Source organism: Athene cunicularia (assembly GCF_003259725.1).
Source record: "Athene cunicularia isolate RWA chromosome 5 unlocalized genomic scaffold, athCun1 chr5_part1, whole genome shotgun sequence".
Classification (NCBI taxonomy): Eukaryota; Metazoa; Chordata; class Aves; order Strigiformes; family Strigidae; genus Athene; species Athene cunicularia.
Genome location: NW_020799101.1, coordinates 14,063,526 through 14,078,994, shown reverse-complemented (window position 1 = coordinate 14,078,994; position 15,469 = coordinate 14,063,526).

The window sequence follows — 15,469 nt, the reverse complement described above, 5'->3', positions numbered from 1 at the left end:
GAATCAATTCTTTCTTTTTTGCCTCAGCCAGGGCTTCCAGGGCTCACGTTTTACACATCGAGAGGGTCAGAATTAGTTGTCAAGCCTTGTAAAAGATCTGGACCTTGCTGAATTCTTTACCTACCTATGAAGTCCTTGAAAACCTGACAAAGGCTCAGACTTGGCAATTAAATTCCTATGAGCTAGAATTAGAAAAGGTGTCCCACTTACATGAATAGATTGCATAAATTGTATTTGGAGATAGTTTCAACAAGACGTGTTTCCTGGGTTTTGCTGTGAATGAGCTAAAGGCCTCTTCCACATAAGGCACTATTATAGTATCACTAAAACCAAATCCCCCTTATATTGTGGAGTAGGAAATAGAAGACCTTTTATTTTCCTTTAAGACAAGGGGCATAAAACAATGGCTGGGAATGAAAGCCCTGTAAATTAATTTGTATTATAATTTCTGCAATGCCTTTGTATATAAATGGAAGTTATGTACATAATTTATGGAGGATAGTATATGTGAACTGGAGTCTCAAACCCCCTCAAACACACTCGCTCAAGCATGACGTGTAGAACACTAACACTCTCAGACAGCGTGCAGATTGCAATAGTAAAAAAAATCCCTCTAATACAGTGTGTTACGATAATAAATGCAGGAATTAGAGGTTTTTACCTCTCTGTAAATAAATTATGCATATGTAGCTTTAAATTAACCAAATTAAATGATTAAAGACACTCCATTCCTTCATAAACTTGTCTTGGGAGTAAGGAATGCAGCATACAAACAGAGGTCTCTGGTTCCTCTGAGCCTCGCTGTTTCATTTGAAACAATCTTAGATGTATTTCCCTTTCCTCTCAGCTTCACAAGGATAGAAGGCATTTGATTTTTCCCTTCAGCTAATTATTTTCAGATAAATGCAAGTGTTGAGGTTAGATGCACCACTTTTGTTTGCATCCCTTCAGCGGGGTGTTGCTGGTGCTGGAGAAGTACCACATGGCTTCTCAGAAGTCAGCCTGCCCACAGCCACTGGTTCTAACATTTCTGCCTCTGGATTTAACCAGGAGAGTCAAAAAGGTTCCGGTCTTCAGGACTGGGCTGGCAGTGTAAGTGAACAACATTCTTTAAATGCAGGTCCATAGTGCCTACTCTGCACAAAGTACCATTGTGCTACTTTGTCAGTGATGACATGATTTGTCTCAGTACCTGGCACGGTGGTACGTGGTACCATGATTCACACTCGGCTACAAACATCGTTACCCATTTTAATGTAGGAGGGAATTTAGGCCAGAGCTCAACAGACTCCTTTCTTACTCATTATATGAAATTACACTGTAGCCTTAAACCTAAACTCATCATTCACAAGAAGATACTGCTGGATTTAAAGAGTATTTCTTCCCCAGTATTACCAGTACAGTCCTACCACCATATTACCAAACAGGGCTTGACTTTGCTACATCCTAGATATCAAATTAGCTCACTTCTTCCAGGGACTCTCTGGACAGTATCTGTTACTCTCAAAGCCCTTATCTAAAAATGTCTTTTTATAGGCAGAGAAGCAGGCCCAGAAAAACAAATACCTTTCTCAAGATCACGGGGTAGGGCAGTAGAAGAGCTGGGAAACTTGACTCTCAATGTGCATTCTACTTCTGGGCAGCACCACCTCCACACACTGTGGTCATTTCATCAGCTGAGCCACTGCAAGATGTTTAAACTTTGCTCAACAGCCCCAAGTAACTTGGTTCCTACACAGCTCAAGCATTTACAGCTGTTAAAACTTCCCAGGGCTGTATTACCAGAAGGATCTACTGAAATCTGCCCCCCAAAATAATATCAGGAATGCCCCCATAATATAGCTCTCAACTGGATTTTACACATCTCTGCTAGGGAAGAGTGCACAAGCTAGTCACTCTGTGTAGAAATGTGTATTTTAGTGCAACTTTCGCCATAAAAATCAGCTCAAATGCTGATGTTCAAAGCAGTGTGAAAGCAGAAGGAGTTTAAGTGAAGGCAGTGCAGGTATGTCACAATTCACAGAGATTGCCAGTATTTCTTCTTTAATTGCACCTGTAAGTACAGTGTGCAGATATATGCTTTCATTCACTGCATTTTGACCGTGTTTTCTATTCTTTCAATAAAACTAGCCTCAGCCTAAACAAGTTGCATGTACAGCAATATCTCTTGAACCATTCTTGGTGTTTTGGAGAAGAACCCCGTTTTCAACAGCAGAAGAAATCAACTCTTCACATGCACATCAGCTGGGCTTCAGGAAGCAACTCCTAAGTACAGGCAGTGGGATCAAGAAACATAACTGTTTTTAAACTGTAACTTTGAGTTTATGAATGGTATTATAGATACATACGAAAACCAGTAGCTTCAGGGGACCAGACTTACTAATACAGCGGTTTCTGCCCATCCTCATTACAGTAAGCATGCCACCCATCTTGGGGATTATGGTAGCTGTTCCAAGGTGACTAAATACCAAGACTTCTATGATTCAGACACCAGGCAATTACAATGGACTCAAGTCCAAATGAAAAGAGTTATTTTGAACTTAAATATATATATATATATATATATATATGTATATATTAATTTAGTTTAAGCTTTGAAGGAAAGTAGGGAGCACTTTTCATCTCAGATTGCTAATAATGATTCTGCTTGACCCTAAGCAAACAAGGTTCAAACTTCTTCCAAGATATTTTTAAAAATGCTATATAAATCTGTCATTGAGATCTTTACTGCTAGTTTTTGGGTACAAATACAGCTTCATGGTGTGAAATAAAGATTTTTAGCTGGTCTTGTTCATAGCATGAACCAGGGGGTTTGGGTATTAATGGGGCATATACACTGGAAAGACTTGTGATCTTTCATTTAGAAATTTTCTCTTCCAGAGCTTTATGTCTCTACTAACTGACTTGTCATTAAGATTTGGAATGTAAGGTTCACACAAAACAATGACAGGACAATAGGCTATAGCTCTTTGGAATTTGTTTCTAGTGTGGCCTCCAGCACCAGTACAGTACAAATAATTAGCATTACATTTTCCTTTTCCCAGCTGTTTGCAAAACTTTCTAGTATGCGTTTTCAACATCACAAGAAGCTGCTACAAGCTGACATCCATGTATACACAGGCAAATGTGAATCACATGGTTGTAAAAACCAGGAAATACTTCACACTTTTAGATGACCTAGGTTCTCAGTTTTGTGTTTGAATTCTGTGTGGGATGTGTGCAAAGGACATATGTGAAGGACAAAGACTACAGCATCTGTGATGGTAGGTACACAGACGACTGTCTGGAAGAAAACACAGGAGGAGTTGAGAAAAAAAATGACCAAGCAACATGAAAAGAATCTCAGGATGGAGAGGGGTGGCAGGCCTGTACCTCTGCCCCACGTGTGGGGTTTGTGTGGTTTGGCAGTATCCTGCTCAGATCAGATCCCACTCATTTGCACAACTTCAGGTCACTCGTGGCCGTGGTCTTTTCTGCAGGTGACCTTCAATACAGCAACTCAGGCAAAAACACGGGGTGATCCACTGGAGTTAAAAAGGAACTAAATGTGGACGGGCTGTGCCTGACACTCACCTTCTGTGGGAGGTAAACAAGGCCTAATCTCACCTTTTCTGTCACTTCACAGTGTGTTAGGAAATACTGGAAAATGAGAGCCAAAAGAAGATAGATAATAATCCAGGCCAAGCTCTTTTCAGCAAACACACACAAGAAAACATTTATTTAAAATTAATCTAAATATTCTATCACATTGATAGAAAACAGAGAATTTAAAGACTTTCCTCACTCATCAGAGCTTTCCCATTCTCCTTTGCCTGGTCTCTGACCATTTTCCACTTGCCCAGGGAGTGCCTCTCTTGCGTAACTTCAGCCCTTAACTAAAGAAACCACTTTAGGTGAACAGCTCCTACTGCCCTTCCAGAAGTTCACAGTTGTTAAATTCTGACTCAGCCTTCCTCTGCCACCAAAGACCTGCCACCCATCAGCCCTTCATATGAGCACCTGTAAAACCTGCACGTTTTGAGATTTGTAAGTCAATTTGAAGGTGCAATTTGCCTTTGAGAGTCCAATTGCTCTTCTCCGTTGTGAAGGCTTGCACAGTGCCTGGTAAGAAACCATAGAGCTCTAACACAGCTTGTGAATGTCCTGCCCTGACACAGCCTGACTGAGCAGAGACATTTCTTGCAGACCATTTCTAGGAGATGCTTGCCTCAAGGATTGCCTAGTGCAGATGATCCATGTTCTTCCTTACTGAATGACTGTACAAACTAACTGCTGATATTTATCAAGAGCCATAAACACCCATGTTGTATAGTCCTTGTCCACAGAAAAAAGTGAAGGTACCTGGAGAAATAAGTTTTGATGAAACATACTACTGGGAAAACTGAATTTGAAGCTGAACTTCACAAACTTTCCAAGCAGTTCTGTACTGTTGTTTTTCTAAAATTATGACTAAATGTGAAAAGTGTGGAGTTTAGCAATCTCTGTTCCAAAAAAATGTACTGGAGAACATGTCCCTATTTTTATCTACGTAAGTAAAAATATTCCAGAAGACATTAAACTTGACTATAGAGCTTCTTGTCAGAACATGGCATGCAGCACACGAACTTAGGAAGATTAAAAAAACCCAACACTGGACTTACAGAAATAAGAAAATTAATCTCAAAAAAGAATTGAAGAAGACATAACAATTTCAGACATGATAAGTGAGGATAATCATGGAGCTCTTACATTCTGGTCCAACGTTCTTGCTAAAATGAGATCATGAGACCTGAGAACTTTTTAATGCACCTGAATTCAAAGCCAGTTGCCTAGAAATCAGAATAAAGGCTCCACCTGTGAACTGTGGAAACTGTGTCATCAGTCGTAGTGCATGAGCATGGAACTCAGTGGGAGCTTCAAGAAGTACTAAGACAAAGAGGACTACTGAAATACTTTGATATTTGACCAGGTAAAATGGCAATTAAATACATAAATACCACTATAAACAGCCTTGGTGTTAAAAGTACCAACATATATTGCAGTGGAGGAATCTCTGAAGAGTGCTGAAAAATTAGAGGAACACAGAGGGGACACCACAAAATGAATCTCAGAGTGGAGGAAACAGCTTACATTGGGAGGCTTTCTTTGCCTATCTCATCAAAAGAAGAAGCCTGGGAGGTAAACTTGATTATTCTATACAAGTATATTCACAGAGGGAAATTTTCAGGGACTAGAAAGAGAGATTTTGCATCCAGTAAAACAAAGCAGTACAAAATCTACCATTAGGACCTGAAGCAATAGGAAAATATTTTTTCTGAAAGTGAGAGTGATCAAGTGTTGAAACAAGCTGCCAAGAATAGCAACGGAACAACCATCTTTTCCTATTTTTGTATCAATATTGGATGCCTTTGGCTTAGCCAAATGCACATTATGGACATGTACCAGGTACCTGCACGCAAGTGAGGAGGTCAGGGTCAGTGACCTACTGGGCCCTTCCAGTCTCAAGGAATTAATCTGGAGTTGGAGTTGTTACTCCTAGTGCATTCTGGAAAGGATATAATAGCTTCTGCTTGTGCTTCAGGGCTTTCATCAATCTCTTTAAAGGATCAGGATCTTCACAGAAGCAGTCTTCCAGATATGCAGATTCCTGAGCCACTTGTTCTACATTTCCATTAAGCATCGGTAGTGTGGATCCTGCCTTCTTGTGCTTCATCCATCTTTTCGGCTACCTGGACCATGCCTCTTCAGACATGTCCCTAGCTGATAGCAACTTACTGGGTTATATCTGCCAGACTTGTCATTCCTACAAAATTATCCAAGACTCACAATTCATCTTGTTTCTATAGGTGTTCCTCTGCAGTCCAGGGTTAGCTAATGAACACCTTGATTACAGCATTCATGAGAGATGATTTATATTTTTTCATTAAAAATGTCACTGGATGTCCAGTATTCCCATGCTACAATGTTTGAAGCCACTGCCAGCAACATACATGCTGATATTAATTAAAGTAGAAGATGACAGCACTTGGAAAATGAACACTTTTCTCTGCTCAGATAAATGACCTTTAACGAGTGCTTGCTCTTTAGTTAGACTAGGTCATTACTAGAGATTACTGAGCATTTTCAATAAAACTGAAATCTCTGACTCATCTTTGGTTTTTAGTTTGAATGCTGAAAAGTAATGGAGACTCTTCTCTGTATGGTACACAGCGTTGTCTACCACTGTCACTAGCCTGCCTCACCACAACAGACAGCTAGTAATCCCTGAGTATCATTTTGCTCTGAGCAGCAGGAGAAGAGAGTGGTGAGCTTCATTTTCTTCCTCACAAGTAGAGCATTTCCTTTGCTGGACAGAATCAGGCTTGGGAAGACTGAAGACAACCACCCCCTGACACAGTTCCTTTTATTATCAACACACAGATTATGGAAAATGAAAGACAAGTAAGTTTGCAGTCTGTGTGGCCACAGGCTGCAGCCGTGTCCGAAATACAGGCAGAGTAAACTTTAAATAGGTGTAGCGCAGCACCCAATCCCTGGGGCAGTACCTTTCCTTCACCATGGCTTCACTCGGGGCAGTGAAGCCGCAATTGGTTGTGATCTGAGCTCCTGATGCCATGTTTCTTCCTAGTTTGTTCTAGGGTGCCATCCTCCTTTCAACATTGGCGTTTCAGAGTGCACTGCTGGAGGAAATCCATTTAGAGAGACTCCCTGTGCTTGTATCTCAGTCACACACAAGATCTCATGGAACCAAGGACAAAGCTGCAAACATGACACACACCATGCAGAGGAGAAAGGGCAGTCACACCATTCCAGTACTTGTGGACAAGCTGGGAAGAGGGAAACAAAAATTTCCTACTCAACCTCTGTTTATAGAAGGGAGCTTCCCACCACACTCCACAGCTAGTGGGCTTCATCAAATCCTGCAGCTTGCTCCTTTCTGTGCAAGACATTAACTGGAGGTGCGGGGCAAACACTGTGCTGAGAAATTATGCTGCAGTTTAAGACAGTCAGAACAGAGGGCCTGCTTAGGAAGCAGTTTGAAATTATTGAGAGCAGCACTTCACATTTCCACAGCAGAAGCCTTTATAGGCTGGAAGTCTCAAACCTTGATCACTTCCAATTGAACCTCTTCTAAAAAATGTGCACTGCTGGAATATTTTAAATGACTGTGTGCAGTGTGTACTGACTGAACATTAGGGGCTTCAATTAAATAACAGTTCAGAACATAATGAACTGAAAAATTTCACACTCTCTAAAGTGAGATAAGTATGAAGTGAAGGAGAGAGAATTAAGAAATAGTGCTCTGAACGTGGCACCAGCCACTGCCTGATGAGATTCAGCCAGAAACACAACAGAACAGCTTGTGAATGAAGGGTTTTTTTTTTTTTTCCCAGACCCTTCAGAGAGCACAGGAAACGGTCAAGTCCTTTTATTTAAAAAATGGTGATGTTACTTGTGCTGAAATCAGGGATGCACCGATTAGGCATCGTTAGGCACTTCTGGATGGACATTTAGAGTCAGCTGCTCCCTGATGTGGGCTGAGTGGATAATCTGGAGCCCATGTCTAAGGTTCTGGCCTGAGATTCAGCTAACACCGGGTCCTTCTGCAGTTCTTATATTTAGTAATGAAATAATCTTGTCCTGTGACCCATCTGAACCAGACAGAAGTAGCACAACATCTGAAACTCCGCTTAGAGGTATGGAGAATGATGCAATGAAGACTGTCCATGCTGTAGTTTTCTCTGCATGTCAATGAAAGGAGAAATCTGGACAACAAAGGTAAAGATCTTGTACCACAACATGAGGCACTTGCTCCAGAATATTGCAGCATGCTTTATAAAGGAAAAAAACTGGCACTCAGAGTGCCAACATACTGCATTTTGGTGACCACTGACTTCAAACAAGGGCTATTCTCCCTTTGTTCCATGGCTGGTTTGTTAGCTTTGGAGGTAAATCCCTTTACAGACTCCCCGTGATCTCTAAAGCACACTTATTTGGTTTGAAATGGAACAAAATGAGATCTCATTCCAGTAAGTACCGTATTTATCCATTTACCAGAGGGCACAGGTGTCTTTAGAGATCTTGCAAATATGAAAGATGTTTAAAAAATCCCAACTAACCTAAACAAACAGAAAAATTGACACACTTCAAATTTTTAGGCTTATTAGTCTTAACATTTCTTTGTTTGAGGTTATGTTTTCAGCTGACTCATTACAATTGCTTTATCTGCATTATTTCATCCCAGACTTTTCAGCCACCTCAGTGGCACCTCTCTACTCACGTTCTCCTCCTTCATATTAGTAACTGGTGAGGTCCTATAGCCAGATGCCAGCTGACCAAAGCAGCTGTGCTCTTGAGGAGCCTGTGAAGGCTGGAGATGTTGGACAGCCATATCAGTCTCTGCAGAGGTTAGTATACCACTTACATGCTCCACTTGACTTGTAACTAGACAAAAAAGTCAGAAAGCTGAAAAGCATACAGACCTTATTTCGTGGCTATTTCAAGTGGTAGGGAGTTAACTCAATTTGCCAGCAGGTGTTCATGAGGATATCGAGAATCAGGTGGGAGTCAGGAGCCTGCATTTATTCCAGTTTACCTGATATAAACCCAGCTTATGAAAAAAACTGAAGCAGACTACAAAAGCCCTTTATAAGCATATGTGGTAAGATTAATGATTTAGGAGTTCTATAAAAATTGTAAGTATGCTCTGATCTTCAAAAAAAAGATTGTCAAATAAAATAAAATAGGAGGGAAACTTATGCACACTTCCTCAAGCTCCATATTGCCAAACTGATGAGTTTGTTATCAAAGACTTGGTCTGACTGGTCTTTTGAGGAATGTAGGAAATCCAGCTCAGACCACTGAACTTCCATTCTGTCATGCATTGAAAAAGCATCAAAAGCAATGCAAAAACCTTGCTCCTTAGACAACTGCGTAATTACCTGCCCATGGGATAAATTTCTACCTCCCCCCCTCAACCTGAATCTGCTTGTAATCTCAGGGCTGAGGGCCAATTTTCTTAATTTTGTCTATTTCCTTTAATAGAGTTGGCCAATGCTTTGCCTTTTCAGACTCCTGAGTGTGGGCTTCTTGTTTTATTTGCTATGGCATGAAGTGTCAGCGGTTAATTACGTTTCATTGGGTCACTTTGAGTTTCTCTGCCTTTCAGCCTCCCATTAGTCCTATGTGGATAAGGATGAATAGGACTGGGGCTGGACCAAAAAGCAACTTTCCAATTCAGATCTGAGTCTGTTCTTCACTTTGCAGCAAAATTCATTTTAACTATTTGCACCAGAGGGCAAAAAGCTATTAAGATATCAATCACTTTACTTCAGCGTCTCAAAGAAATGGGTTGAAGTCTTTAAATCATACTAGCTTACACTCCTGAAAAAAAGGTAATTTCAAACCCAAATCAGAGGTTTTAAATTTAAGTAGCTTTTATGATCAAGGCATGTTTTTTTTCTGGCTCTCATGGTTGACCATGAACTGTGATTAGGGCTGTCTCCACATGGATTTTCTGCAGACTAACAGCATATGAGTTTCTGAAGCAGGTCTGTCCCTAAAGCAGGGCATTACCTGGCTGGTGATTTTCATGGGACTTGGCAATCTCTGAGCTTTCCATAATTTTGTCAAATTTGAAGATGGCCAATAAATTCTTAACACTTGAGACTTAAGTAATTTAAGAAACACTTAAGCAACATGTAGGGGAATGCAAAGAGATCATGTCACTGCCCGGGTTTTGTTTCTTTAACAAGAGAAACATCTTTTTTTAAATCAGCATTGAAACATCAGAACGGGATGTTTTGACATGTCTGGTGTTTTCAAAAGTTGTCTCCATGCTAAATCTCACCATTTCCTGCAGAACTGTGCGGTTTAGACCAACACATTCCTGAGAGAACATTTCTGACACTAAACCAACCAGCTGTGCCTTTCCCTACAGCACCTTTTGTTACTTTGTGTACCTGTATCACAAGTACTCTTTACCTTAAAGAGTCTCTAGAGGCTCACTCCTACAGAAAGAAGCTCCACCTTGTCTTTGTCAGCTGCATTTGACATCTATCCTATCTATTTCAAATTGACACGTATCCTTCTTGGATACCAGACCGAATCACTATGTGCTTTTCAGTGTTTTTCAAACTAACACTTTATTTGCATTTGCCACCACCAAACCTAGAGAAGAAGTCAGATCAGAACAGGTACAATTACACCTATGAATGCCAGCCTGCCCTTGGGGGAGGCTTAGTGCTGCTGTTACAATGTTATTTTCTTCCCCCAATCCATGGCTAGGGAGAAAAAAACCCTAATGCTTAATGATGATCTATTCCATGAACTGTTTATTTTAGTAAACATTTTTTCTAAACAAGTAGCAGGCACATCTTTTTTCTCTTTCTAGAAAAAATCTTGTAGTTTGTTCACAAAACTATTTCACATGATCTTGAAAACATTTAACAAAACCATCTCTTGTAACCAGAACCACAGATTTGGGCTCTGCCACCCTATTGTAGCCCCTTCTTCACATCAGAAAACATAATAATGCTGCTTCATCTCAGAAAAGTACTGCAAAATTCAGCTTTGAGAGAGCTGCAAGGCATTTGGAAACCATTGGGAGAAAACGTGCCATGAAAGCGAATGTCTTCACTGTGTGATGCAAATATATGTTAAGCAATAAAATTCTCGTTCCTAAATAAGCTTGTCTTGTTTTGATATTCAAGGATATGAAAAAAGACATACATATTTCTCATTTAATCCTGCCAAGATATAAAACTTGCCTATTTTTATACAGTTGCCCAATATGGACAACAAAAATAGCTTTCTTAATAAAGACAAAGAAGAGAAAAAGGCTAGCTAATGTCTTGTGATGCAAAATCATGAGGCCCATCTCAAGACTGCACATGATTTTTAGGCTGAAGTTCTACATATTGAACCTCATTTTACGGAGGAAAAAATACTGCTGCTTCTCGAAACTCATTTTAAGATCATAGAATCATGGAATATCAGGTTGGAAAGGACCTCAAGGATCATTTGGTCCAACCTGTCTTGGCAGAAGCATGGTTTAGACAAGATGGCCCAGCACTCTGTCTAGCTGAATCTTAAAAGTGTCCTAAACTATTTTATCAGAGAATATTACTACTCCCAAAAGTAAAATCTCAAGAAGAGATTAATATACTTTGCTGAGAGTAGGCTTGATAACCATCATTGTGCTGTGTATTTGCTTCTCATGGCAGATGATACTTGATCATTTGAAATAATTACTTGGGTTTAGCTGAAAATGTTTTGAATCAAGTGGCTATAAATCATCTGTCCCACAAGTACTGCTACTAACTAGTGAGCATTTAGACATCATTAGCACAGGCTAGTAAGTCCTCTCAAAGAGAGAAGGGTCAGAGTACCTCAAGTGCGTGTGTGCATAAAAACTTCTGGGGACAATGCAAGAGTTTTTAAAGCAAGAGCTAGACCTCTCCTGTGAAAAATAAGCCACACTGGTGCCACACTTTTGTGGTATTTTAAACTCAAAAGCCACACTTTTTTTTCAGGGTGGAAATAATTTCATCTAATCTCGAGTGATGATATTAGAATATGAATGTTGTGCAATCACACGGCTGCACACACTAATAGTGCCAGATACTTTATACCCCTGTACTTGAAGTGAGCCTGTTCAGAAGCCCAGAGCTACAGCTTCCACAAAAACAGGACTGAGAAATTGAGACAATGATAGCTCCCTTTCTAAGGTTTGGGTAATAGTACTTGTACTACTTCATGAAAAAAACTATACAGGAAACACTATTATTTTCAGTCCACAGCTTCTTATTATTTGAGACTTTTTTGTCATTCCTGCATCGAAGTGTTCATCATCAACCTGTAAAACTGTGGCAGTAATACTCCAGTTGATAACTAAAAACTACACAAAAATATACATGAAAAATAGGTTTCCAAAAATCACTCAGCACTGACATAATACTAAAGGTGCAATGATTTTTATTAACACAGAAAGGGACTTCTTCAATGGATGATGCAATTTAAAATAAATAAATATGCTTTTTGATGGATGCTTTTCAGAGGTTTCAAAAATGACAACATAGTTCAGTTCTAATTTTGAAGTGAAACCCTAAGCGACCCAACATATCAATGTATCCTTTAAAAACTGATGCCACTGCACAGAACCAATGGCTTATTATTTAATCTTGTGGCTCATTGAAATCCAGGTATGATTAAAATGCAGTATAACTAGCCTTTGGTCATCTGAAAACATCACCACCATTTCCTTATTCACTTTGCTTGTTTATGCTTGTCACCTGTGGTTAGATGCTGCTTTAGAGCTGTGGGAAAAATCACACATATACGTGAAAAAAATTAAAGGGACAAATTATGGATTTGCATAATTAGAAGCTAAGGTAGAGTAAGTTAACAGGGATGTTAGTAGAAATTATTTTAAACAGCTTACTGTGATCTATGCTTTTTCATTTTTCTGTAGACCATTTTACCCTATTCCTTTCACTTCAAATCCACAGCAGTTCTGGTCCTTTTGTTACTAACCGCTCAATAGTATCTTGACAGCAGAACTACATCTTCGTTCTCATTTAATAACTATTTATCATTCTGTATCTGCCCATTTTCAAGAAGGAATAAAGTTAAGTGTTCCAGAAATTGGAAAAAATTGAAACTTGACCTTTATTAAGTGGGTTAATTGTCACAATCTCAGCATGTATGAAATTAATGACCAAAAAGTGGAACTTCAGAGTTTCAGAAGACTAGGTTAATGTCCAAAAAAGTCTAAACTCTGACCTTCTTGACATATGCCAAAAGAAACAGCCACCCTAATAAATTACTACCTGTGTGCAATTATAATAAACCATTCCTAGCATCCAATCACTTGAATTAATTGCTGCAAGGCAGTGGGGCTTTCTTACAGATATTCAAGTTAATCTAAAAATTCCTTTGCAGTTCATAGGAGGCTGTTTGTGCATGTCTGTTTCAGTTGTGAGGCACATTATTCATACCTTTGGACCACAAATCTGTATACAACCCCACTTATTAGTGCTGAAATTAGGAGCCTTGGCTGAGTTACTAACAGCGCTGAAAGTGGTGAACCAGCATGGAATAAAGCAAAGGGAAATGAATTTGCCTTAACCCATACCATAAAGCAATTGTGGGATGCAGGACACCTACGTAGTTCCCAGATTTCAGCCTTACACAGGAAAAACAGACAACTTTTGTAAATATGACAATAAACTGAAGAATATTTAAATCAAACAGCATTCACAAAAAGAAAGCTAAAAAACAAAACTCCATTTGCAGGGATCCAAGTCGGCAGCACAACGGAAACCTACTGACTTCCACGGACCATGTCAAACACAGATGAACTGATCAGGACAGCCAGGATTTCTTCTGTGGAGAGCAAGGGCATCTAGGGAATGAGTAAGTGGCCCCAGCCTGACACAAAGTAAGAGGCTACCTGGCCAGTAACATCTGTAAGTGAAACAAGGCACCACGGTGCAGTCGAGATGCTCTTGGTATTGCCACACATAGGATCCTAGAGGGAAACTTCATTTTTGCTCCTGTTGATTCTATTCAAGGGACAAATGATTTATGTGTTCAGGGCTGTCAAGTTGGCCCATTTTTCAAGAACAATATATGCTTAATATTAAATAAAATACTAAGTGTTTAGGTTCAATTATCTAATTCTACTGGTGTCTGAATCTGTGCATAAGTAATGGTGATTCAGCTGGGAAATCAGCAATGCTCACACATGCAAGATTTTATTCCCTACCTTCATGCAGATTTTAAACAACTTTCTGAAGAAGCAAAGTCAAGTCTCAAAGGGCTACAGGTCTGTTTCACTCCAAATCATGTTAAGCTGCTCAAAGGCACAAGTTGTGGTCAGCATTACTTATTTTGCCATGTCTGAACTGGATTTAATTGGAAAATGATTGTCTAGTTTCTCCAAATTAAGTTAAAAAAAAAATCTTCATGGACATACCCAAAAATCTTTAAATAATAAAAATCAGAAATACAGAAAGAGTTCAGAGCACCGTCAACAGAATGAATCACCTGGAAGATGGAAGACTAAGGTTCAAAATCCTCTTCTGTGCTTAACCAACTTCATACAATAAAATAGTCTTATACATAGAAATATGTGGACAAAGGAAGGTCCCTCAGTCTGGACACATTATGTTTCAGGTGAGTGTCCTGAATAAAACACTATCTTCTACTTTCTTATTGCTCTCTGTGGCTTTATCCAATCCTTCCATGCTGGACACATAAGCCTTTCCTTACCCCTTCGGTGTTGAGCAGTCTTCTAATGGCAGAGGACCAAGTTAATGGACAACAGTGAGTCCACGTCAGACTTCACTCAGGTTACCCTCAGCACTGCACTGGCAGCAAGGCAAGCAGTCACTTACAGCCATTCTTCACTGCTAGTTTAATACATGACAACAGTTTGTAGTTCATATGTTTTCACTTGTCCCTAGGGAAAGTGAAGCCATTGTCTAATTGTGAAATTAAAAATCCACAGTAATGACAGTATAAATTGGAGATACTGTTTTTTTTGAACACTCACTGAAATAATTCCAAAAGATCTTGTTCTTCAGGATAGCAACTCCTGCCTCTGAAAGAAGCTCGCCAGTGTTCGGTTGTCCAGCTTTCATTTCCACATAAGAAAGGGAATCTCCTTGCTTTCTTCCCCTATCTAGCTTAATCTTTCATGATGAAAAATGGCACCAGCTCCAACTGTTAAGGCTTCCTAGCATAAGATATGAAGGCAGAAGTCAAATGCTTTCTGTTTTTCAACCATTCCAGTACAGACTATGCAACACTTTCCAGGCAGTGCAAACACTGATGACCAACTTTATTGCTTTTGTAAACTGCAAGGTCCAGTTCATATAAAAAAAAAAAAAAAATAATTCATTTGTAACTAAATTTTGACGTCTACATACACTGAAAATAAAGATAATTGTTAATGACTAAAGACAGCTTATAAGGCAAAAATCACATTTTGTTTGAAGTACATGAGTACCATATACCACTCAATGTATGTCACTACACAAAACTTATTCACAAAGCTTCTTCAAGCATATTTCAAAGCCTGTTACTGATAATCCAGAAGTTTAAGTACTAGAGCACCCCATATTCAGCAAAAGGCTACAAAAAATGAAAAAAACTAAGCTGGTTTCTGCTTGATACCATAGGATAGGTGTTTTGGCATTTGGCAAAATTTCAATTTCTGTTTTTCACTAAACAAATTAAGATTTAATTTGTATTACTAAAGCTCGTTTATGTCATCTACACTAACTTTATAGCAGTCATTAATTCAGCTTTGAAATACACTGAATACACCAGTGAACCTAAGGAGACAAAGCCAAAAAGAATCCAGGACCATTTGTGGCTTTTTTCTTAAGTATGGATTGAGATTTATTTAACTGAAAAATCCACCACACGGTTTCCAAACTTGGTGGCATTCGTTAGGAAATAGATGCAGAAACCGAGAAATGCT